This window comes from Podarcis erhardii (assembly GCF_964252035.2).
Source record: "Podarcis erhardii genome assembly, chromosome: 2".
In the NCBI taxonomy this organism is placed as follows: domain Eukaryota; kingdom Metazoa; phylum Chordata; class Lepidosauria; order Squamata; family Lacertidae; genus Podarcis; species Podarcis erhardii.
In genome coordinates, this window is record NC_138498.1 from 103,211,517 (window position 1) to 103,224,604 (window position 13,088).

The following is a 13,088-nucleotide window of genomic DNA, read 5'->3' on the forward strand; positions in this document are numbered from 1 at the left end:
TTCACCTTTTTGTTGTTTGTAAGGACCAAGAAGACCAGGGGGGGTGAATGATGGGTAACATGGTTCAGAATAGGCAAGTTGAAGTTTTCCAAAGCACCTGAAGAAATTTTCAGGTGTGCTGTGTGAACTACAGCTTCATTCATACATTTCCACAAGACTTGGGGCAGTGAGTTACCTGTGCTAAATTATGCAGGAGGTGGGTTTTTAATTTTTAGAGCTTTTGGAGTATTGATTACTTACACAGTTAAGGTTCAGTCTGAGCTGTGTGGATTATGGTTGACGGAGGCATGACTGGAAATCTGTATAATCAGCTGATAAAAGCAACTTTTGTATCTGTTGATGAAACCTGTAGCTACAATGAGGGTGTGTGTAATCATGTGCAAAGCCATTGCTTAACTATTGTACAGTGGTGCCTCGCAAGACGAAATTAATCCGTTCCGTGAGGCTCTTTGTATAGCGGGTTTTTCGTCTTGCAAAGCAAGCCCATTGACAGCTTAGCGGATTAGCGCTATTAGCGGTTTAGCGGCTTTTAGCGGATCAGCTGATAAGCGGCTTATCAGCGGATCAGCTGATAAGCAGCTTAGGGCTTAGGAAAAGGGGGGGGGAAACCTGCAGGAACTCGCAAGACATTTTCGTCTTGTGAAGCAAGTCCATAGGGAAATTCGTTTTGCGAAGCGCCTCCAAAACGGAAAACCCTTTCGTCTAGCGGGTTTTCCGTCTTGCGAGGCGTTCGTCTTGCGGGGCACCACTGTACCATCTGTGGATCTTGAAGTGATTTTTGAAATGCTAGTTCAGTCTATTAGCACTGCAAGTTAAAGGATCACTCAGACAAATTCTAAAGTAGGCAAATACATCACAATGGCTTCTTCCTTCTTCCTTTGTTCCACCCTGAGACTTCTCTCAATCAGGATAGTATAAACAAAACTCCACAAAGCTCTCAAACATGCATTTTATTGAAGTTCACAAGGCACATGTGGAGATATTTACTCTCATTCCAGTAGGCTTTTCTTTGGCTTTGAATGAATGTGGTTAGGAAGTTCTCCATGGAGTTCTGTAAGAACAAGTGAGTTTACCCCTCTTCCTCGGCTTGCAAGAACTAAACTGAACCAGGTTGCAAAGGAGAGGGAGGTTTTTCCCATTTTGGGCAGAGCCAATAGAAACTAGAAAATTACTGTGCCTTCATTTCCCAGTCTGCCTTGAGGTCTGGAAAGGGGAAAGGCACTACCTTTTCTTAAAGGAGCAGCCTTATTATTCCTTCTATTTAATACTAATACTATAGAGAGGTTTGCTATCACTAAATAACTGAACCCTGTGGGGCCAGAACATCCTTTTTAGCAGAAGACAAAGCAGGGCAGTGATAGTCCAGCATGGCTATTCTTAGGGTTTACAGATTGGCACTTGATTTCCACTTGTAGTTTTGGACAGAGAGAAATCGCAAACCTTTCGTGTCTTACCATGCAATCCTATGCATGTCTATTCAGAAGTAAGCCACATTGAGTTCAGTATGGCTTACTAATCCCAGGTAAGAGTGTGTAAAACTGTGGCCTTAATTACTATTTTATAGATGTTTCTCTCCATCCTGCTCTCTCTGTTTTTCAATGTTGAAAACATGTTTTCTCTGGCTAAGAGCAGATGTCTTTAACATGCCTCATGTTAAACTTGTGAGTAAATCCATTTGCTTATTGAAGGCGATTTTTGAAAGAAATAAAAGGGAGAAAGCTCACACCACCAACAACTGGCAGTTTAGCTTTCTGAGAAATGAGGTTGGCTGTCAGTCAGAATATGCCACTCTAGTAATGAAGGTCGAAGAGAGAGAATTCTGTGTGGCTATCAATCTCCCATGTAAGCGATAGACAGTGATGGAGCTGAGGTGGGTTGTCTGTTTGTATTGTGTTTGTGTAAGGTCAGACAGTGAGACAACAGTAGCTTGCAGTCAGCGAGAAAGTGCAGAGAGAATGTGATTCAGATGGTGCAGGACAGCCTGAAGGTCAGGACTGACAGAATGACAGGCCATCAGAGGAAAGAAACTAACTAGATGCTATCCAGGGTCCTGCTTCATGAATACAGTTCTGGGGTAGCTGATCAGTGTCAGTGCAGGACAGGAATAAAATGGCTGCTGTTAGAAATACACCTCTAGCTCAGCTGTGACCCCTGCGCCATATCATGTGAAATGTCTACAAAACAAAAAGAGAGTTTTGCACTGTATATTTTCAGACTTTGCTGGGAAGATTTTGTCAGTTGACTGCTTAGATGTTTTATTAGGAAAAACTACTGATAGAATTTACTTTCTTTCTGTTTCTTAGAAAATCAAAAAACATTTTTTAGTTTATAATATAACTTTATAATATTATTTTTCTTCTCCCTGAGATGTATAGTGGAATTTCTTTCTTTGGGACATAGATAGAGTGTGTATTCAGCTTCCACAATCTTATTCTCATAATGCTGAACCATGGTTCAGGATTATGTGTGAATTCATCAAGCTTATTTATGTGTGAAATGGATTGGTTCTATATTTTCGTTGCTTTTAATCTAGGAATGTAAAATTCCTAAAATAGAATTAAGGGTGTACAATCAAAGACTTGAAGCACAAGCCACCCAGAACAAGCCACCTGCCACTGCCACCTCCTCCTGCACACAGCTCAGGAATTGGATGCCACCCACCCACCCCTTGCCCTACAGGTAGCTCTTTTGTGAATGAAGTGCTACACTTATGGGAACAATTGTGTGCACTGAACCCTATGCAGAAGGGGCCAACTAGATTGGGCCCTGTTTATGTTGGACACAATCCATGCAGATCCCTTTCAACTACTGTATATCTCAGTGGAAGTGACTTGAGACCATGCTTTACTCTCTCACTGAAATGAATGTTTACAGTAGAGAAACACGGCAATAATTGTACAATTGTTAATATTTGTCTGTAGTTCATTTGCACCATTTGGATAGTTTAAAGTACCGTATATATGTGTGTGTTTTCGTTTTATTTTAGCATGTAAAGTTAGCCCCCTCCCCCAAGAGCTTTTTGGGCAGAATATCTGTTCCCCTATAGTTTTGCTTTTTCGACATGTAATAAGACTCTGAGAGAGCTTGGGTATGTGCTGATCATAGGAGAGCCTTGTGGAGCATAAATACTGTGGCAATGAGGACCCCTCCCTCCTCCCGCCTCTGCTACAATTTTGCCTCCCTGTCCAGATGTCAGCAAGGCAAATGCAGCCATGTTCACTGTACCTAATTTGGTTTCCCTTCCACAGTTTAAGCTTTGCTTTTCTGTCCTAGACCAAACCTTTACTATGCGTAAGTAAGTAAGTAAGTAAGTAAGTAAATGAGTGCCCTGACAAAGACTCTTTACTCAAAGGCGCTGGGACTAATTCACTACATTCCCCCTAGTCTCTCCATCCAGTGAGCAAAAGCATTGGGGGTGCTTTCCTTTCTGACCCCTAGGAGGGAGATTCTTTGAAGAACATTTCAGCTGAGAGACTTTATTAGGAGGCACCTTCCATGTTCTGCCTTAAGCTAGGCTCTTTCCTGCCTCCGTAATGAATGGCTGTAGGTTGCAGGCCTGCTTTGCTGTACAGTGGTACCTCAGGTTACATACGCTTTAGGTTACATATGCTTCAGGTTACAGACTCCGCTAACCCAGAAATATTACCTCAGGTTAAGAACTTTGCTTCAGGATGAGAACAGGAGGCCCCATTAGCTAAAGTGGTGCTTCAGGTTAAGAACAGTTTCAGGTTAAGAACAGACCTCCAGAACGAATTAAGTACTTAACCCGAGGTACCACTGTACTGGTATAAGGCAAGGGGTCCTGCCCCTAACAAAGACTGCATCCACACTATACCTCTGAAGCACATTCAAAACTCATTTTCCCCCTCAAAGAATTCTGGGCACTGTAGTTTGCCCCTCAGAGAGTCTGTTAAGGATTGCTGGGAATGGTAACTCTCTGAGCAGCAAACTACAGTGCCCGGAATTCTTTGAGGAGGTTGAAACCTGCTTCAAATGTGCTTTAAAGTGCTTTAAAGTTATAGTGCATTTGTAACCAGAGAGTCTTCACTCAGAACATGTGGGGTTTAATAAACCACACATTTCCAACACCTCTTCCATTTTTCTTGCATTGGTCACACCCTCCTTTATCCAGTCATCTAAGAAAAAAAAAAGTACCAGTCTTTATCATGTCCAAAGACAGGGAACCAGAAAGATGGCGCAGAATGAAGAAACATTTCAAATATCCCACCTGCAACCCACTTTCTTGATTTGGTGCAGCATAGCTTTGGCCCCTTATCATTTTACATATATTAATTAAAATAGGAAATACTTCTTTGTGCACAAACCTTTTTAAAAAATAAACACATTTTTTTGTCCTGCCTTTCTTCCAAGAAGCTCAAGGCGATACCTATCCTTATTATTCACACAATAACCCTGTGGTGTATGAGAGACTGATTTGCTCAAGGTCATCCGGGAAGATTCTTGGCTGAGCAAGGATTTGAATCTGGGTTTCTCATGGGAACATAGAGATCAGCAAGCTCAGTGTTGTCTACACTGGCTGACACTGGCTCTCTGGGAATTCAGAAAGAAGTATTTCCTCAATCCTATCTGGAAACACAAAGGATTCAACCTTGGACCTTCTGTTTTTAAAGCATGCGTTCTACCCCTGAACTATGGCCCTTCTCCAATCTTATTCCATCATTCTAACCTTGAGAGACAGTGTGGTGTAGTGGTTAAGAGCGGTAGACTAATAATCTGGGGAACCGGGTTCGCGTCCCCGCTCCTCCACATGCAGCTGCTGGGTGACCTTAGGCTAGTCACACTTCTCTGAAGTCTCTCAGCCCCACTCACCTCACAGAGTGTTTGTTGTGGGGGAGGAAGGGAAAGGAGAATGTTAGCCGCTTTGAGACTCCTGAAGGGGAGTGATAAAGTGGGATATCAAATCTAAACTCTTCTTCTTCTCTTCTTGTGCTTTTCAAGCAGTACTGCTTATACCACCTGATATACTGTGAAGCACCACTGGTTAAAAGTCCTGTTCTAAACTATTACACCAATATTTCCCAGTTACCTACAGGACCTGAGGCAGTGTGCCTCTGAATACAGAGAACAATGGTAGAAAGTGCTCTTGTGCTGGTGGCCTTCTCATAGACTTCTGGTTGGCTAATATGGGCGGGGGGGAGAGATGCTGGACCAGATAGGCCTTTGGTCTGATCCAATAGAGCTCTACTTATATTCTTACTCGTTATTCTTACTTATTCACTACAGGAAATAGGGCTCTGGAGAAGATTTCATAGAATGTAGATTGGAAGTTACCACTAAGGTCTTCTAGTCCACACATAGGCAAACTCGGCCCTCCAGATGTTTTGAGACTACAATTCCCATCATCCCTGACCACTGGTCCTGTTAGCTATGGATGATGGGAGTTGTAGTCCCAAAACATCTGGAGGGTCGAGTTTGCCTATGCCTGCTCTAGTCCAATGTCTTGCAATACAGAAATATTTCACCCAGCGTGGGGCTTGAACCCTCGACCCTGAGATTAAGAGTCTCGTGCGCAACTATTCAGGCACTTGGCGTGATCCAGCAAGGCTCTTCATATGTTAACTTTACCTTTGTATATAAGAGAGTTTCTATGAGAGGTACTAATGAACATGCTGCTTACCCAAGTAGTGGGTGTCAGCCTTGAGCAATGCAAGAGAAATTAGATCTATAGCTCTGCCTATGTTAGCCACAAAAATACAGCAATGACCAAGTAAGCACATTAGCCCCTCCATACTGTCTCATTCAAGGTTTTCCCATGTGATGTGATGGTTGCAGCAGAACAGGCAAGAACCAGTAGATAAAACCAGGTGTGGTCATGCATGTTGGGAGCAGCACTCAGTTTGCCCTTTGCCGGTAACAGCTGCATTTCTGATGTGACATGGTTATGTAATAACACAATACGCCTGGGCTTACCGCCAGGCAGCCATCTGGACATGCTCTTTGCATCATAATAGTCACAGGTATTGTAAGTCCTCTGCACCGCAAAACACTTTCAAGGGGCCATGATGTAGAAAAAGGAAAGGAAAGAGGGCTTTGATCCTTTAAATTTCACCAGTTCGGATCAGGTATTTATCAGGCTATATGTGCCTACTAATGGGCATTCTTTTTCCAAGAACGGGAGAGGTTATCATGAAAGGTGTAAAAGACACTGTGTTCATTTCAAAGCCACACTGGAACAGGCAAATGTCAAAGGGATTAACCCCAAAGAGCTATAATGTGTGCTTATAATTGCACACAAATGCATGCTATTGCCTCGTATAGTACTCCTTGGTTTAAAAGAAATGATTTTGATATATTTGCTTGAGCAGCATAACTAGCCCCCGAGGCACCGTGTACAATTAGAAAAGGGCATGGTGGGGAGGTGGGGTTTCCAGAAAGACATCGTGGCCTTAGGACCTCTGGTCCTAATTATAATTTATAATTAACCCTGCGATTTGCACAAAGAAGCAGTCGGGGGGGGGATATTGTCTTTGCCACGAGACCATTTATTTTTAAACTTGACAACTCACTTCAGAAAGATTTCTTTTGGGGCTGATTAATAATTAGTCAATGAGTAATACTAGGAGTAGACAGGACATTTTAGCTTCTCGTGTAATGTGTTTACAATATTTTAAAATGCACACTATGAACAGCTAATTTAGGGTTTTAATATCTCATTATAAAGGCACCTTTTCCTGGCACTATCCCAACCTCCCTTTTCTCTCCACCCCCCAACACCCATCTGTACTATTATGCCCTATTAATTTCTCTAGCAGAATCCAAACAGTATCAAAATGGGGGGGGGGGGAGGGAATCTGCTACCGTTCAAGTCTGAGATATTTCCAATTCTGTAGGTTGACCTAAATTCATATAGAGGTGGCTGCACTGTAACATGTCTGCAATTCTTTGTGAGATTTACATAGAGATTTACAGACACCACAAGTCTGACGTTTCTGTGCACTGTTTCTGTCCTCCCTCATGTTTTGTATTCCTGATCTGGATCTAAGCATGACATAACTACATTTAAATGTGACATTATGTACACTTTTTTTAATCATTGGAAATAAAATGGTAAAATACAAATTGCACAAGTTGCAGAAACCTGTGATTACACTTGTAAACATCAAATATAGAAATGTCTCGAAAGTGGCACCTAAACACACACACACATCTACAGCAGAAATGTGGATTTCTTCTCCCACCAATAATGCCTTTTGATTATCGGTATATTCTGTTCCCTTCGACTGCTTGCTTTGCAACAAGAGAATGTTCCAAATGCAGCAGAGAAAAGGAAATCCTAAGAGCAAGAATGTCCCAAACATTAATTTGAAGGCAGGAGGAAGCACACATATATAAATTGAGATAATATGATTGTTAATGACAATGGTTCCATTTCCCTTCAAGTATATAAAAATAAGTGCAGGGCTTTTAATTTATGTTTATATAATCATAGTGCCGTCTACAGATTTGTACTTAATTAATGAAATCATGGTGTTTCAGCTTCTGGGGAGATGAGCAACAAGAATTAACATAACTCATAAATTTCCAAAAGATGTGCAGCTGGGTGGTAGTATTTGGAATTTGACAAAAAACATTGGAAGTATTATTATTTGTGACATGGCTAAAGATGGGGGATTGTGAGGAGAGTAAAGATGACAGAACTGGTGCTAACCACTGTGACAAGAACTTGAAAAGCAGCCGACATGACATCTTTCCTATCATGCTGCTGAAAATGTCAACTTTGTGAAGGACAGTGAGAAAATGGTTTGCCGAATGTTTGAAAGGTAGATTCAAGAGATGCTCGTCATGTCAGATGTAATATAGTCCACAGCTGTTTGAGAAAGGAAGTCCTTGCAGTTGTGATGGCTCTTAGTTGGCAGGCCCTTCCAGACATCCAGGCGGCTCCAAAAATGGCTACAGTTGACCTGTAGATTGTCTGAAGTTTGTTGCTACATGATACACAGAAGCCAGCTGTGATATTTTATCATTATTAATTCCGTCTAGTGTTGTGAATACATTTTTTAAAATAATAATAATAATAATAATAATAATAATAATAATAATAATAACACTGTTTCTGCTCACAGGTACAGTGCAATATACACCGAAAAAAAATACTTTGTAAGGACATGCAGACATATTATGTTTCACAAGTAGTTTTCACATGAGGTAATGAGTGACAATGCAGTTAACACACACACACCATCACACCATCTTATACCAGTCTGGGCAAGTGGGGTTGGACTGAGTTGAAGCATCCCATTTTTCCAACTAAGCTGCCAAGCATAATTCCTTGGATGCACCCATCCAGGAAGTCCCCTGGTGGTACCCTAACCCAGCAGAAAGCCCCAAAACACCACCAGTGGTAGTAGGTGGTGGGTCATGCAGAGCCAACCTGCATTCTGCTAGATCCTGACCCACTCTCACAGTTATCGCTGGCCCACACGGAACTTGATCCAGACCCGGTCACTTCAACAGCATGGAACTGCTGCAGTGATTCTACCCAATTGTTCTGTCCCGTCCCCTCACTGGCCACTGACCTGTGGCAGCTTTCTGATGCTGCTACAATTTAGTTGCAACTCTAGCTTCTAGTAGCTCAAAAATTGGATTAGGAGGCACTGGAAACTACAATCCCCATGTGTTCAAACAGCAGTAGATGTAGCTGAAAATGCTTGGGAGTATCCAGGCCTTAAGGGTGAGGCCGTCAAGGCATCAGCACTCCCCACTGCCAGCACCTTCCTTCTCAGGGGTCTCTCAATGGAGAGCTCCTTCAGGTATTCCAATATTCTCTTTATTTTTGGTAAAATAAAGGTTTTTCTGAGGCAGCTTTGGAGACCCAAGCTAATCCACAAATAGATACAGTTACAGGTAGGTAGCCATGTTGGTCTGCCATAGTCAAAACAAAATAAAAAAAATCCTTCAAGTTCATACCAATGACAAACTTAGTTGGTCTCTAAGTTGCTACTGGAAGGAATTTTAAAATTTTGTTTCACAAATAGATACAGATATAGGTACATATCTAGTATTCTGGTTAAATTAGTCTGTGTTTTCTTCTTTTTTTCAACTATTCTCTCTCAATTAAAGAAAAAGGGTATTGCATTTGAGCTTTAGGAAAGGAGAGAGAAAATGTTGGTGAAATTGTTGTGAGTGGGGCATAGGGCAGTTGTTGTGTGTTTACCTTTCAAGATTGCTGTGGTGTTTTGTGAACATGCTTTCTTCCATTCAGCAAGCCATCTCTCAAGTGGTTTGCATTCTTAAGCCTCCCCTGTTGTCCATCATTCCTGAAAACACTATAATATTCTTGGCAATGTATGGGAAGCTGCCTACCAGGTCTCTGACAGCTGTTGGTCTGTTTATTTTTAAAGTATTTACTTTTCAATGACTCAATGAAGAAATTATATATATATATATATATATATATGCAGGTTTTGGTGTCCTCGGGTGTCTTCCCGTGTAAAAGTTGGGGTGTCTAGGCGACGTTTCGACGAGGTCTCACTCGTCATCTTCAGGCTGGTGCTTTCGGCTTCTTGTTACTGGAACAGAGCTCTGTTCCAGTAACAAGAAGCCGAAAGCACCAGCCTGAAGATGACGAGTGAGACCTCGTCGAAACGTCGCCTAGACACCCCAACTTTTACACGGGAAGACACCCGAGGACACCAAAACCTGCATTCCTGTACCCGTGAAAATCTACGAAAGCATATATATATATATATATATATATATATATATATATATGTTAAAGGAATGATTTTTCTTGGGGGGGGGGGAATGGCAAGCTCACTTATCTCAGGTACTTGGGAGCCAGCCTCCCAGTTTCCCATGCTTCCATTAAAGCTCATGGGAAATCAATCAATGGGAAAATGTTATGGCCCTCCATTGCTGATAAAAGACTGCTCCCATAGGATTTTTCAGATCAGGAAGTACAGGCAGCCATGACAGGGGAGTGCTGGGAAAATGTTCAATGGAAAGAAAAATACAGTGGTACCTCGGGTTACATACGCTTCAGGTTACATACACTTCAGGTTACACACTCTGCTAACACAGAAATAGTGCTTCAGGTTAAGAACTTTGCTTCAGGATGAGAACAGAAATTGTGCTCTGGCAGTGCGGCAGCAGAAGGCCCCATTAGCTAAAGTGGTGCTTCAGGTTAAGAACAGTTTCAGGTTAAGAACTGACCTCCGGAACGAATTAAGTACTTAACCCGAGGTACCACTGTATACTCAACACCCTCAGTCACCAATAAAGTGTGCTCAACTCTGCAGAAAAATGGAGGCTACTTTTGTGACGGAAGAAAGCTTTAAAGAAATTGGGCGGCAGGTTTCAGCACAGTGCTAGTTTTATTGCTCTGGTAAACTTCCTTGAGCCTACAAAAGGAGTGGCTCGGTAGTGTTTTGTGGAGTGCAGCAAAATAAGCAGCAGTCTGGTGCTCTGACCCCAAACACAATTGGAAGTACTTTCTCCTGCAATGTGTTCAGAATCAGGGTGTCAGCCATTGCCATCTGTAGTCTGTGGTTACCATTTTGTCTTCTTTGGAAGAAGCCGCTCTCTCCGTAGTAAGCATGTAGGGTTCACCATAAGTTCTAAATAGATGTCTTTAAAACGAAAGGAGTACAGGAAAAGAACAAGTTTTTGAGCCACATTTTGTTTTCTTCTGCATTTAGACTCATGTCAAGACATTTTCAGTAACACACTTCATAGGTTACTGCTGCAATCAGGGAAAAATCACACATTGCGTTTAATAATAGTTTGACAACATGAGATGGGCAACTACACATGATGGGCTTATCACCTCCTATCTTGGATTTTTCCCTTATTGGGCAAGTGCCTGACAAGAGGCAATGATCTGTAATAACTTGATCATGCAATAACTAGTGGTAACAGTTTCACACGTTCAGGTTATCAAGTGATAGCTACAATTATCACATCAACAACATAACTTGTGTACTTGCCTGGCATTTGTCTTTCAAATCTTTTAATTTATCTCAGTAAACAAATATTTCCTATATCTTAGGCTGCCGTCCCTAATTAGTTTGAGAATTACTTTTAGTTAAACGGACCTTCTCTAAAATAAGCAGTTGATTTGAAAATTAGCAGTGCCCTTCATTTTGAGCAGTTAAGGTTCTGTGCTTGCATATTTCTTTGAAATTACAATGAGGCCTTCCATTTGGCCTTTTGAGGAGTGTCTCCAAGCACTGTGAGTTGAAACTCTATGCCATGGGTAGGCAAACTAAGGCTCGGGGGCCGGATCCGGCCCAATCGCCTTCTAAATCCGTCCTGCAGATCGCCCATGAATCAGCATGTTTTTACATGAGTAGAATGTGTCCTTTTACTTAAAATGCATCTCTGGGTTATTTGTGGGGCATAGGAATCCGTTCATTCCCCCCCCCCCAAAAAAAAATATAGTCCGGCCCCCCACAAGGTCTGAGGGACAGTGGACCAGCCCCCTGCTGAAAAAGTTTGCTGACCCCTCCTCTATGCTGTCACTTTTGTCTTATTGTAGGAATGCTCACTTACTATAAAACAAAAACATACCATGCAATCTGAAACATGCCTACTCAGAAATAAGCCCCATTGAGCTCAATGGGGCTTACTTCCAGGTAAGTGATTCTAAGACTGCAACTTTAGTGGTAACATTTTCTAGAATAAGGAATTTTAAAATATTCTAAGTGTTTTAGTAGTTAAATGTTTCAAATTAAACAGCCTGCTAAATTTTCATGCAACTATATATTTAAGCAAAAATGAGGCCAAAACAATATACTTTTGTACTGCTTTATGTCTTCTCCTAGTGATGTTTCCAGTTGAGGCCTAAATCAATGTTTTTATTCACCCAAGCTTGGTGTATAAAATGTATACTGAATTCAAACAGTAATACCATAGAATAATCTAAATACATGGGGTAGAAACCTATCAAACATGTAAATCTCTCTTTTCCTCAATAGGACATATGTATACAGGATTAGTGATAGGCAACCCAATTTTATGAGTGTTTATTTTTGAGTGTTTAAAATTCACTTCATCACTTTGAATAAAAAAGACAAAAATACATTTCCAAAGTATATAATGCCTTTGTTTTAAATGGGTGAGTTTTAACCATATTTAACATCAAGTGCTAATATTTATTATATTTTGAGGTTTCTGCATCTTTAGGTCAATGAAATATTGACTGTACAGATTGTATTTTTTATATATAAAAAAAGTTAGGAGCATTCTGATTCATTAAAAGGAAAAATAAAGCTTACCAATTAACCCCTGACAGGAGGTTCATTAGAAGCTTTGTAATCCCTTGCCAAGTCTTTTGTATAGCCAAACTAGTCTAATACGAAGGGTTTACAAAGCTTTAATCCAAACACGGGAGGAGGCCTTTAAGTAAGAACATTTGTTCAGTTTTAAGACTTCTTCCATTACTCTTCCTAACAGAGAGAAAGACTTACAGTTACAAACTGAGTACTAGCACACAAGTCCACACAACTAGGAAATTGCCAGTAGTAGGAAATAGTGTTGCTAATTGTCTGGTTTGTTGACTTATTTTCTGGAATGGATTAGAGTAGTTCATTACCTTTTGCATGGATTATTCAATGGAACAGCATATGACCGCGCCAGCCAATTTGGGTATACAGTGGTACCTCAGGTTAAGTGCTTAATTCGTTCCGGAGGTCCGTTCTTAACCTGAAACTGTTCTTAACCTGAAGCACCACTTTAGCTAATGGTGCCTCCTGCTGCTGCCGTGCCGCCGGAGCCCGATTTCTGTTCTCATCCTGAAGCAAAGTTCTTAACCTGAAGCACTATTTCTGGGTTAGCGGAGTGTGTAACCTGAAGCGTATGTAACCTGAAGCGTATGTAACCCGAGGTACCACTGTACAGAGAATTTGCACAATTCCCCGGATCTACAGTCATGGCTGTAGATGGTTTTTGTCGACCACATCCATGTAACAGAGGAATCATAGGATGGGGAACTGTTTTCAACCTGAGGGACACATTCCATTGTGAGCAACCTTTCAGGGGCTACATGCCAATGCTATGTGGGAGGGGCAAAAGTGAGTGGGTGGAGCACCAAATGTAAATTTTACCATTGTGTGGTAGGCTAGTGTCTA

General features: G+C 41.4%; 1 protein-coding gene across 12 annotated transcripts in view; it reads left to right on the top strand.

Annotated features, from left to right (window-relative positions):
- Nucleotides 1-13,088, top strand: part of CADPS (calcium dependent secretion activator) — a 336,635-nt gene that overhangs the window by 206,307 nt on the left and 117,240 nt on the right. The gene's annotated exons all lie outside the window — the stretch shown is intronic.